We start from the raw sequence: 13,494 nt of genomic DNA on the forward strand, positions 1-13,494 counted from the left end.
CACCCACTAACAGCCAGCACGGTTCAGCGCGGTTGTAGTCGAAATGCAACTCCAACTGCCCCACTCAGCTCGACTCAGCACGGCACGGCTCAGCCCAACTTGGCTGCGTTGGTAGTGGAAAAGCGTTAAATGACAGCAAATCAACTTCAACTCAATGGCCACTTTATTAGGAATACTTACATGCACACACGATAGCAATTAGCATATAAGCATTCATGCTAGCTGTTAGCATGTTACCCATTACGATATCATGCCTGCTGTTAGCTCGCGAGTTGTTAGCATGTTCACCATTAGCATGTTCACCATTAGCATGTTATCATGAGAGCTGTTAACGTGTTAGGGTTAACATGGTAGCATGCAGAGTTCGCATGTTTGCTGTTAGCGAGTTCGCCTGAGCATGCTAACTGTTAGCATGTCACCCTCGGCGTGTTAGCATGCTAAAAGTTAACATACTATCCATTAGCATGTTAGCCTGTTAGCTGTTAGCATGATAGCTGTCAGCATATTAGCCTTAAAGTGTTAGAATTTTAACAAATAGCATGTTAATCATTAGCATGTTAGAATGCTAGCTGTTAGCATATTATCTATTAGCATGTTATCTATTAGGGGGCGGCACGGTGGTGTAGTGGTTAGCACTGTCGCCTCACAGCAAGAAGGTCCGGGTTCGAGCCCCGTGGCCGGCGAGGGCCTTTCTGTGCGGAGTTTGCATGTTCTCCCCGTGTCCGCGTGGGTTTCCTCCGGGTGCTCCGGTTTCCCCCACAGTCCAAAGATATGCAGGTTAGGTTAACTGGTGACTCTAAATTGACCGTAGGTGTGAATGTGAGTGTGAATGGTTGTCTGTGTCTATGTGTCAGCCCTGTGATGACCTGGCGACTTGTCCAGGGTGTACCCCACCTTTCGCCCGTAGTCAGCTGGGATAGGCTCCAGCTTGCCTGCGACCCTGTAGAAGGATAAAGCGGCGAGAGATAATGAGATGAAATGAGATGTTATCTATTAGCGTGTTAGCATTAACATGTTAACATGCTAACTGTTAGCATGTTAGTTGTTAGCATGTTGGCATGCTAGCTTTTAGCATGCTAGCTGTTCTGCTACAGCTCAGCAAGCACACTTTGCATTTTCTCTGAGGAAATGCAGTCTAGTTTAATATAAAACGTTATTTAAACTAAGGATTTCCCCACATTTGAAGTGTTTTGATTTTAGCAATCCCGAAAACCACTGCAGTTGAGCACAAGGACGCAGTAGGTTACTATGTGCAGTTCAACCTTTTGACCACCAGATGCCACTAGTGTGCACTGTGTTCAGAAGCATCGCAGAATCGACTCTTTTTTTCGAAACAGGACAAAACTTTAGTCCATGCTTTTTTATTCTATGCACTGAGCTCTATATAAAACCTGGAGAGCTCATGGGCTCGTCAGAGTGAAGCTAGCTGGCCGCCATCTTACCACTCCCATCGTGGAGCGGAACTGTCATTTAGATTACTGGAAGCTACACAAAATTGGACAGGTTATTTACGTACTTGGTGAGAAAAATTAGAAGAAAAATGCCTGCATTTGCAGCAGTGAACTGTACAAATCATCAGGTCAAATGTTGTGGATGGACAGTTCACCTGTGAGTATTGATAGCTAGTATGATCATTTTTACGTGTGCACATCGTCTTGCCTGTTTTTACTGAAAATCTGACATTGGTATCTGGGAATTATTTCTCACTGCATTTGTTCACACTGTGGTCTTAAAGAGAAAAAGCATCAAAACTGAATTGTTTGTGTCACAGTGAATTATGTGATCAATAAATACTGTTAAAACTTGACTGTGAGAATGAAGTGAAAATGGCAAATAACATGAGAAAATAATCCTGTTTCAACAACTGTCCTAAATAGCAAGGAAGTGTACAGCCTTTGTGTTTGTATAATAATACCCTGAGAGCACGGGCGATTGCTCTAACGCTACGTTCACACTGCAAGGCTTAATGCTCAATTCCGATTTTTTTGTGAAATCCGATTTTTTTGTGAGGTCGTTCACATTAACAAATATATGCGACTTGTATGTGATCCTCAGTATGAACGAAAAGCGACCTAAAAGTGTTCCGCATGCGCATTGCAGGATACGACGACGTCACATGCAGTGAGCATGGCCAGTGTTTACGGAAGTAAAACCGCCCGGTTGCGGTATGACCCATCCAATCTAGCTTGAATAGCTGCATCCCCCCAAATGGAAATCAGCTCCCTAACCTCTGCGTCCTTCCATTGAGAAGATTCTGAACCTTCACAGCCCGAAGCGTCCCTCGCATTGATGTCATGCGCAGGGGCGCAGATACGTTTTTTGAACTGTGAGGGACAAAAAACTGGGGGGGACAAAGCTGCCAGCAAACCAACCCCAACCCCGATATGCCTGTCAAACTTGTTGTTAGTAACCATAGCAACCAAGCTCTAGCTCGCAGTCTGCGCAGCTCAACCAACCGAATACCAGTCTTTGTTTTATGTGAGTTGTTGCAACTATGTATACACTGCTGTGCACCTCAATAAACCGAGTGGTAATTAGTCTTTTGATTTTTCCGTGAGGTTTGCCTTATACAAAGAAAGACAGCATAGACGTTTTTTCCTCCCTATAAGTGGGGGGGACCGAACGAGGTGAATTTAAATCTGGGTGGGACGAATCCCCCCCTCTATCTGCGCCCGTGATTATGCGCCATGTTGTTGTAACTTTTTTTGAGAGACCCGCCGCCTACTTCAGCGCAGAATAGTGACGTTTGTGGCTTGTTGATGACATGTAAGTCGGATGAATGCGACCTGGCGGTTCAGACTGAAGTCGCATATGAAAAGAGCGGATAGGAATCGGAATTAGGACCACATATCCAAACGGCCTGGGTCGGATTTGAAAAAATCGGATCTGTGTCGTTCATATTGTCAATAAAAGATCGGATACAGGTCACATATGGGCGAAAAAATCGGATTTGAGTCACTTCAGCCTGCAGTGTGAACGTAGCCGACAACAAGGGAGGCTCAGCCTCCTCGAAAAATGCCCTTATAACTTTAATGTGTGCGTGAGTTTCTCCCCCTCGTGACAGCGCGATGCAGCGCAGCCTCAGTGGGTTTCAATGGCATTGGGAGCTCTGCGCTTTTCAATCTCAAAACGCAAGACGGTTATTGGACAAATACTGCGAAAACGCCCGCCCACGGACTCCGAGCCTCACATGGGAGGGACATGGCAGTTTCCGCGAGGAGACTGGTGATTGGTGAAAGCGGCCGGATATTTTCTTTGATTGACAGCTCGTTTCAACTATAGACAGGCAGCGGTACAGTGTTGCCAGATTGGGGGTTTCCCGCTCAATTGAGCGGTTTTAAGTGCATATTGGCGGGTTTTGAACATGTTTTGGGCTGGATAACATCAGCAGTATCTGGCAACATCAGTTCAGTCCCATGCGGATTCGCAAGTGCTGTATTGTAAGAGATCAGCTTACATTTCGATTTCATTCATTACATACGGTTTCTACCAGCTTTTTTAGTTTGTATATATTTTCATTGTAAATAAAGTGTAAATATAGTGTTGTCAAGTTTGCTATCTTAGTTCCAGAAATGTCGTTTATTTGAGTGACTGAACTTGAACTTGAGGGGGCTAGTCAGCTAGCAAGAAAGCTGCGCACGGATGCCAAGCATTGCTGATTTAATTTTGGCGAAGCCATTTGCCAGTCTTCCTTTCGAGGAAAAAATTAATATTAAAGAGACCAACGCCTCAAACTGACTTGGTGAAAAAGGTAGGGAATAATACTCGTTCCTTTCAGCTCTCCTGGTACGAGAAAGTGAATTGGCTAACAGCAAGTGACCCACATCAACAACAGTAAATAGGCTACTTTAGTAATATGTCATGGATGGACCAAAAATATAGAATCTATTTAAAATGTTTATGCTGAGTATATTATATTGGAATATATATTTCTCTGGATATGAATTAAACACAGCTACAATTTGGAAAACATTTTTAAACAAAAACACAGCCGAGAACATTTCACACTACAGACCTGGATTAAAAGTGAAGGGTTATCAAAATTGTCAATAAAACATTTCTCAGTCAAAATAAGTAAAATATAGGGAAAGTGTCATTGAATGAAATGTGTGGCACCCAGCTCTACTGCTGAGGTTCCTGACAAAGAGCTGCTTTCAGTAATGATCAATTTTTAAACAACATGCCACAATTTTAAAATATAAAATGTTAAAATATACCCCCCCCCCCAACACCACCATCATGTATATTGGACAGTAGGCTAATGGGCCAAAAGAACCTGTTATTTCACAGTTTGTGACGCTGCCAACAATCAGCCAGATCAGAGGCAAGAGTATGGGTAAAATTGATGTTTTTTCTTTTAAAATCTGGAAATATCGTAACCAACCAGCCTCCCCTATTTGAAAGACTACCAGCTGCCACTGCCTGAGAGAGAGAGAGAGTGTGTGTGTGTGTATGGGTGGGACGGTGGTGTAGTGGTTAGCACTATTGCCTCACAGCAAGAAGGTCCTGGGTTCAAGCCCAGTGGCCGATAAGGGCCTTTCTGTGTGGAGTTTGCATGTTCTCCCTGTGTCTGCGTGGGTTTCCTCCGGGTGCTCCAGTTTCCCCCACAGTCCAAAGACATGCAGGTTAGGCTAATTGGTGGCTCTAAATTGACTGTAGATGTGAGTGTGAATGGTGGTTTGTCTCTATTACCCCTTTTCCACCAAATCAGTTCCAGGGCTGGTTCACAACTTGTTCAACTCGTGAGCCAGCTGAGAACCAGTTTGCTTTTCTATAGCTCGGGGTGCTAAGGGGAGCCACATCATTACGTCGCTGTATACGTCAGTTACGTCGCTCCGTTTGCATAAACCTTGGCGTGAATATCGAAGCAACAACAACAATAATAATGGATGACTTTGCGTTTGTACAGCTGCTGCTTCTCGTCACTTAAAAATGGCGACCTTTCACGGTCTTGCTATTGTTAACAACTCCTTAACAACTCCGCCTTAACAACTCCGCCCCCCTGCTGACGTAAGCGGTTCTTTCCTCTGGCCCAGCAGAGAGTTGGTGCTAGCCTGGAACCGTTTTTTCTGGCCCCAGAGCCAGTTCTTTGTCAGTGGAAACAGAAAACCCGGTTCCAAACTAAGCACTGGCCCCGAACCAGCCCTGGAACTGCTTTGGTGGAAAAGGGGCATATGTGTCAGCCCTGCGATGACCTGACGACTTGTCCAGGGTGTACCCGGTCTCTCGTCCATAGTCAGGTGGGATAGGCTCCAGCTTGCCTGTGACCCTGTAGGACAGGATAAGCGGCTACAGATGATGGATGGATGGATACTCTTATGGTATTATTATACCAACACAAAGGCTGTACAATACTTCCTTCCTTATTATATATAAAATAAGGAAGAAGAAATATATGGAAGAGAAGGGTACCCTGTATAAGAGAAAAGCTGAAATAATCTCTAGAAATAATTATAGTAGTAAAAAAGAGCCATTCAAAAAATGATCAGAGACTGAACTGGAAAGGGGGGGGGGGGACAACAATCGTGAAGGGGAGCGCTATAAAAATATGTAAGGAATTGTAGTAAAGTGGAAAAATAAGAGGAGGTAATGAAGGGAGGGGGGAGTGAGGAGATACTTTTCATGGGGCAAATTTGATCGGATACGGCGGTTTAAGACAAGCCAAATACACGCGATGGGAGTGGTAAGATGGCGGCCAGATGGCTTCACTGGTCTCAGACTCTGAGCTCTCCAGATTTTATACAGAGCTCAGTGATTCTATGCTGGTTGCATTTCACCAGTCAACATCTCTTAAAAACGTCTCTTCTCATTTCTCCGAGCCGATTTTAACTCCGTTTTATCCTGAATGCTACCATGAAAGTGTATCGGGGTGATCACGGAATCAGTGTCGACTCGTTTGAATCAGTCCGGTAAAATGAAACTACTAAACTACAATTACAGTTGATTTGCATTCGGGTTTATTTTAGGTGTCACGTCGAATTTGAGCTAATAAAACGTTTTGAAACGCACCTCAGAGCAGTGCTTTGAATCAGCAGTATCGCAAAGATTTGGATTCAAATCGCTGTTTCGAGAACAGTTCGAGCGCAAAGCATGCTGGGACTTGGCTGTCATGCCGCCGAACACAAACAGAGTTGAGTTCTTCTGACTTAGCTGGGAGTTGTGTTTGTTCTGTTTTTGAGATTTCAGAGGTATGTCAATATTATTTTGATGTATTTTTTTTCTCCATTGTGATGTTCCAATCTCGTGTTCTATGAGAGGAGAGTATTATTAGCAGAGCAGAGCTAGCTCACCAGAAAAACGTCATGCTAACCAGTTAGCCACACGGTCAGTCACAGAGCTGCGCGTGCTCCTTTAATAATAATAATAATAGAAGAAGACTTAGGGTTATTAATGTGTGTTTTATTCTATGACATGGTCAACATTATCGTTATTTATTTGGTTTTGGCTTGTTCTGGTTCTGGTGTTGAGTCTTTACACACAGTTTCCCATGTTGTGAAAGGGTTGTTTTAAACTAAACTGTTGATTTTAATGTTCTGGAGTCAAACTGAAAAGTGAAAGAATGAGAATTGTGCTGAATGTTCTGCTGCATGGACAGTGTTCTTATTCTTTATTTGGATCCCCATTAGCTTCCACAAAGTGGTTGCTAGTCTTCCTGGGGTCCACAGTGAGAATTACACTCAGATTTATTCATCTCATCTCATTATCTCTAGCCGCTTTATCCTGTTCTACAGTGTTGCAGGCAAGCTGGAGCCTATCCCAGCTGACTACGGGCGAAAGGCGGGGTACACCCTGGACAAGTCGCCAGGTCATCACAGGGCTGACACATAGACACAGACAACCATTCACACTCACATTCACACCTACGCTCAATTTATGCCGCTTTTCCACTACAAACGCGGCTGAGCCGTGCCGTGCCGAGTCGAGCTGAGTCGAGCTGAGCGGGGCTGTTGGAGTTGCATTTCGACTACAACCGCGCTGAACCGTGCTGGCTGGAAGTGGGTGGACACATTGGGTGGAGTTAGCGAAAGTGGGTGGACGTCACGTGATGTCGTTAAGCAGCGCAAACAGTGACATCAGTGACAGTGGCGGAACAAGTCAGAGCCGGGCCGGGGGCGGGGCAAATGACCTGGCCCTTTATTAAAGCTTATCATAACATCATTTTAGGCTACAAAATGTCCGCAACTGCGGTGTTTACCAATTTCAACACTACCGGGTGCAACTATGTTATTTAGTACATCAAGTCCTTCAAACGAACATGTAACTCAGAAACAAAAAACATTAGGATACTGTACATGGCTCATAATAAAACATCAATAGCCTATACTGCGCACATTATTTGAAGGGCATACGAATGAGCGCTCAGAGGTTGCAACGGTGACAGGAAGAGTCAGAAATAAAAGGAGGGCGGTGCAAACCTCACTGAATGCACTGTGTTTACCAATTTCAACACTCCGGGGTGCAACTATGTTATTTTGTACATTAAGTCCTTCAAACGAACATGTAACTCAGAAACAAAAAAACATTAGGCGACATACTGTACATGGCTCATAATAAAACATCAATAGCCTACTGCGCGCATTATTTGAAGGGCATACGGCGAGCCTTGCGCTCCGCGAACTCGTCCACGATGCTCTGTATGTCACTGATTCAGTGATCTTTTAAGCGGTAGTCTCACGACCCGAATAGTAAACAATAAACATGGAGGACATGGAGTCGTTAGTGTTGCTGGTCTTGGTGCTGTGGCTTGTTGTCACCGACAACGCCAACAGATACTGGCAAGAGCGTATAGATGAGGCGAGGCGCATAAGGCTTCAGAAATTCTCGTAATTCGTAATTCTTCTTCTTCTTCCGGGTTTGCGGTGTTTACAGATCCCAGCGTGCTCGCGGGGCGTGTGTGGGCATGTGAGGACACTCCTCCTCACCAATCAGTGCACAGGGGAGTGTCTGCTCACGCCCCCAACCTCAGTCGGCACGGTTTGGCTCGCTTCAGCCCCACTCCAAAACGGTGCGAGTTTTAGGGGCTAAGCAGGGCTGAAACGAGCTGAGTCGTGCTGGTTTTTGGTAGTCGAAACGCGAGCCGTGTCGGGCTGAAGTGAGCTGAAAAAGGGTAGTGGAAAAGGGCCATTAGAGTCACCAGTTAACCTAACCTGCATGTCTTTGGACTGTGGGGGAAACCGGAGCACCCGGAGGAAACCCACGCGGACACAGGGAGAACATGCAAACTCCACACAGAAAGGCCCTCGCCGGCCCCGGGGCTCGAACCCAGGACCTTCTTGCTGTGAGGCGACAGCGCTAACCACTACACCACCGTGCCACCCTCAGATTTATTTATATAAAAAAAAAAATCACACAACTATTACATGATGAGCAATGAACAAACACACAAAAAGAGAAAGTCAGTATGATCTACTACACAAAGAGAAAATAATGGAACAAAAGACAGAAAAGGAACAACAGGACAATCAAACCAATGCGACTTTCACAAAGTAAACTGTGGGTGGTAAAAGAGAGCAACTGGACTTGCTTGAAGATGTTTCACCTCTCATCCGAAAGCCTTCTTCAGTTCTGTCTGACTAATAGGGAGTATCAGGTATTTATCCTCTCATGGATGAAAAGCGATCCTAAGGTGTCGTTGAGTCATCCTGTTGGTGTGGGTCACTGGGGGCTGGGTGTGAACGGCCTAGAGAGTCATTGGGGTGATCAATGGGTTGTTGGTTCTCTCTTGCCCCTTTTCCACCAAATCAGTTCCAGGGCTGGTTCGGGGCCAGTGCTTAGTTTGGAACCGGGTTTTCTGTTTCCACTGACAAAGAACTGGCTCTGGGGCCGGAAAAAAACGGTTCCAGGCTAGCACCAACTCTCTGCTAAGCCAGAGGAAAGAACCGCTTATGTCAGCGGGGGGGGGGGGGGGCGGAGTTGTTAAGACCGACAACAATAACAAGACCGTGAAAGATCGCCATTTTTAAACGATGAGAAGCAGCAGCTGTACAAACGCGAAGTCATCCATTATTATTATTGTTGTTGTTGCTTCTTCCGCGTTGTTTTTGCTTCGATATTCGCGCCAAGGTTTATGCAAACGTAGCGACGTAACTGACGTATACAGCGACGTAATGACGTATACAATGACGTAACTGACGTATACAGCGATGTAATGACGTGTCTTCTCTTAGCACCGCGAGCGATGGAAAAGCAAGCTGGTTCTCAGCTGGCTTGCAAGTTGAACAAGTTGTGAACCAGCACTGGCTCCGGACCAGCCCTGGAACTGATTTGGTGGAAAAGGGGTATCTGTCCTAGAGCTGTGCAATATATCGTATTTTTATCACGATATCAATATTGGTGTCAAACGATATCAAAATTCATAATATCGATATGAAACGATTTTTTGTCATTTGTCGAAAGGGACGTGCACAATATTTCTACAATGGCAATAAAACAACAATAACATTGACGTGACAGTAAGGTAAAACGAACCCTTCTGTCCCCTAAGGCACACCGTAGCCTTGCATACGTCATCCATTCTACTCCCGCGATATCTCCGCAACAGTAAAAAATCAGTTCTTCTGTTTTCATACGTGTCGGGTGATTTGATATATTGATTTCTTAATATGTTGTTTGATTTGCTTGCTAATAGTTATAATAATACAATTAACATATATTTACATCATATTTTTGGATGTGGGACTGGGTAATGTAAAAATGGCATCTACGGAAGAAAACAAGCACAACAATATTAGCACATATCCAGCTTGCTAGCTGTGTTAGATGTGTTAAACCGTGTGGATTTAAGTGGAATAATTGCGAGTCGTCCTGTGGTCAAGGCAGCGTTTTAAGGTAAGGCAATTTGGTTATTAATGTTGCCCGCCGCGGCATGTTTACTTGGGTTCATTTGATTTTGACTTGTGCATCTGCAGCTAGCATCATGCTTTGAAGTAGGTTCTGCTAAGGACGGGTTTATTGTGCGATGTAGACGGACTCAGATGTAATTACATTGTTTTTAAAATTCCGTGCGCTTAAAACGGTGTCCCCCTGCTAATCATGTAGCCCTAATCATGTGTTGCTTTTACTTTTCTTAATGGCGAGTGAAATATCTCTGCAAATGGTATTTCAATGCTGACATGCCAAAAAGATAGCGGAGTCCACATTTGGAAGATGAAGGAAGAGAAGCCTATTTTCATGTATGTTAATTCTTAAGGACTTGTCTCTATATTGTGCGTGTTTAACGTTGGTGTCTTAACAACACACAAGCTTACGTTGTAGTGTGTGTGTGTGTGTGTGTGTGTGTGTGAGAGAGAGATTTTATCCATGGCTGGCTACGAGCCAGTGTGGACGTTACGCAGTAATCACTGGTAATACCAGCGCTGGCTCTATCCTCTGTGATCGGAAATGTTGAGTGAGGAGAATGTGAGCCTTGTGCAGGCGATAGGACCTATGCAAAGTACGCGCTTGCACAGTAAATAGTTTAAGTAAAAGGCGTTTCAGGGTATAACGGGAAGGGTTGACAGGTAGCCTATGAGGCCTGTACTATAAAAATGTGGCCCGGTGCCTCAGGTGTTGATGATCAGGGCTTTAAAAAAAGGTGTATAAATATCGTTTTAAAAATCGCGATATCGATATTTACTGAAAAAATCGTGATATTGATTTTTTCCAATATCGAGCAGCCCTAATCTGTCCTCCTGTGAGTCACTGAAAACAGCTGGGTTTTGGTGTGCATTCAGTTGTCTGGGAAGTGTGCCAAGGACTGCATTGTAGGTGGCTGATAAATGATGTCTTATTAGACCACCACCTCTGTTTAGTGATGGCCGTTCCAGATTGACAAAAATGGCTTCTTTAACTCCTCACTCATACCAACGATCCTCTCTGGCTAAAATGCATATGTTGCAATCCTGAAATGAGTGTCTTTTGTTGTTAAGATGAAGATAGACAGCAGAGTCCTGGCCTGAGGAACTGGCTCTCCTGTGTTGAGCCATGCGCCTGTGAAGTGGTTGTTTTGCTTCCGAGCAATTCCAGCGTTATGGACGTGACACTTGAACTCAAAATGGCAACAAATGACCCAGTGCATGTTTTATTGTCTCCCAGTATTTAAACAGGTGTTGCATATTTTAAGGCTGTACCATACTGGAGAAGTGATAGAACAAGAACAATTCCCATAGTACATCTAGGGCATGCCAGAAAATGCCAATAAAAGATGCGTTATGGATGTGACAGAAAAAGTATCACTTTTCTTGGGTGACTGTACATTTTTATCAAACTCTGTGAAATTGTAAACCTAATGTCGAAATGGAGATATCCATTTGATAGAGGGGTCCAAGGTGAATATTAAAAAATCTTTGTTTAAAATATTTTGTATTTCATGCAGAGTTTCGGAAGGAAAAGTCAGCGTTATGGATGTGATGAAATTCCGTTATGGATGTGACGCGTCTGAAATAGACATGGCATATGTTTAGAAAATCAGCAATTTAACCACCATAACCCTTTGAAAAACACTCTACATATCAGCTAAAACTATCAAAGTTCTGAAATAATATTTAGGATGGCTATTGTTTTGCTGTTTTGTGGATTTTAGCATACATTTCTGTGGCTTGTGGCAATAATATAGAATTGTACATGATCAATGTTGATTTTAGCTTGGGGTTTACATTATAAGAAAGAAAGACTGACAGTGACACATTAGGTTGTTTACAAATTGGTTCAACTTATTCACATCTGTAAAATACAGGCCTAGGTGATATCTCTGGGAGTGGTTTTGATGTATTACATGTTGCTTTATTTTTGCATGGTGAGGTTGACATTTACATGGAATTGCCCTTCCCCAATCTACGAATCACTGAACAGAGGTGGTGGTCTAAGACATCATTTATCAGCCACCTACAATGCAGTCCTTGGCACACTTCCCAGACAACTGATTGCACACCAAAACCCAGCTGTTTTCAGTCACTACGTTTACATGCACATAGAGAGAATCGAATTTCTGCCGTCGCTCGACTGAAATCGAAGTTCAAAATGCCATGTATACACCTTAATTCGGCTGAAATTGAACCGAACTTGATTTCTTGGACTCGAGCTACACGACCTAGATTATGCGATTTCTGCCGAGCTACTTGGTGCATGTATACCCTATTGAGCTACGTATTCGAGCTACTTACTTCAGCACTGCCCCTTCCGGAAGTGACAAGACCACAAGGGAAACACAACAGCCTTGGTCGGCATGACAACGAATCATGACAACGGCATGAATCTTTTCTTTTTGTGGCATTGTTTGCACTGTTAAAATTTAGCTCACTTACTGTATCACCAAATACATCTGTACAGCTGTTGCATAGCTGTGAATTGTGTCGAAAAAACAGCCTCGGTCGGCATGACACTTCACCTTAGCCGCCCACTTTATTAGGAACACTTCTGTTCGTACATACAAACTACAAACACTCTTCTTAGAGTTTATTTTATTTTTAAAAGGGACCATGCACAAATTAAACATTATCCTTGTGGTCAGGACAGATGTCTGTACCAGGTTATAGCAGTGCATGCTAATTTCCGCCTGTAGTCACTTTGTTTATACTCTTGAATAGCTCTTCTTCATGACGACAACCGGAAGTGTACCAACACGATGGGGCGTGTAGCGCCACCTGTGGCTCGGGTGCACAATGCACCTCATAACAATAGCTCGATTTAAACACTGTGCATGTAGGATTGGATTTCTCTGGCACCCTGCTGGGACCTTCCGCTCGATTACCGACAGCAGCTCGATTTGGATGTGCATGTAAACGTAGTCAGTGACTCACAGGAGGACAGAGAGAACCAACGATCCTTTGATCACCCCAACGACTCTCTAGGCCGTTCACACCCAGACCCTAGTGACCCACACCAACAGGATGACTCAACGACACTTTTCATCCATGAGAGGATAAATACCTGATACTCCCTATTATGCCCCTTTTCCACCAAAGCAGTTCCAGGGCTGGTTCGTGGCCAGTGCTTAGTTTGGAACTGGGTTTTCTGTTTCCACTGACAAAAAACTGGCTCTGGGGCCAGAAAAAACGGTTCCAGGCTGGCACCAGCTCTTTGCTGGGCCAGAGGAAAGAACTGCTTATGTCAGTGGGGGGGGGCGGAGTTGTTAAGACCAACAACAATAGCAAGACCGCCAAAACCGACATAACACCGGCTAACGTTAGCTCATAACAAAGGCTCACATAACCATCTCACATTCAGTGTAAGAGTCAAAACGTTATTAGGTTATTACCTGTCTCCTAGAACGTAATCGCCGTCCACTCAAAACCTGTCGATCAACACAAATATATTGGATCTGCCATTTTCTGATCCCAATGAAGCGCCGTAAAGCCAGAAGCAGCAGCTGTACAAACGCGAAGTCATCCATTATTGTTGTTGTTGGTGGTGTTGCTTCGATGTTCGCGCCAAGGTTTATGCAAATGCAGCGACGTAACTGATGTATACAGTGACGTAATGACGTGGCTCCCCTTAGCACCCCGAGCTATGGAAAAG

The 13,494-nt window shown here is 44.2% G+C and overlaps 1 protein-coding gene across 1 annotated transcript in view; it reads left to right on the plus strand.

Annotated features, from left to right (window-relative positions):
- Window positions 1–5,775: 5,775 nt before the first annotated feature.
- rpap3 (RNA polymerase II associated protein 3) overlaps window positions 5,776–13,494 on the plus strand; it is a 66,771-nt gene continuing 59,052 nt past the window's right edge. The window contains exon 1 of the mRNA XM_060902892.1: window positions 5,776–6,188. The gene's annotated coding sequence lies outside the window, so the exon portion shown is untranslated. The remainder of the gene's footprint in view (window positions 6,189–13,494) is intronic.

This window comes from Neoarius graeffei, chromosome 21 (assembly GCF_027579695.1).
Source record: "Neoarius graeffei isolate fNeoGra1 chromosome 21, fNeoGra1.pri, whole genome shotgun sequence".
Taxonomy (NCBI): domain Eukaryota; kingdom Metazoa; phylum Chordata; class Actinopteri; order Siluriformes; family Ariidae; genus Neoarius; species Neoarius graeffei.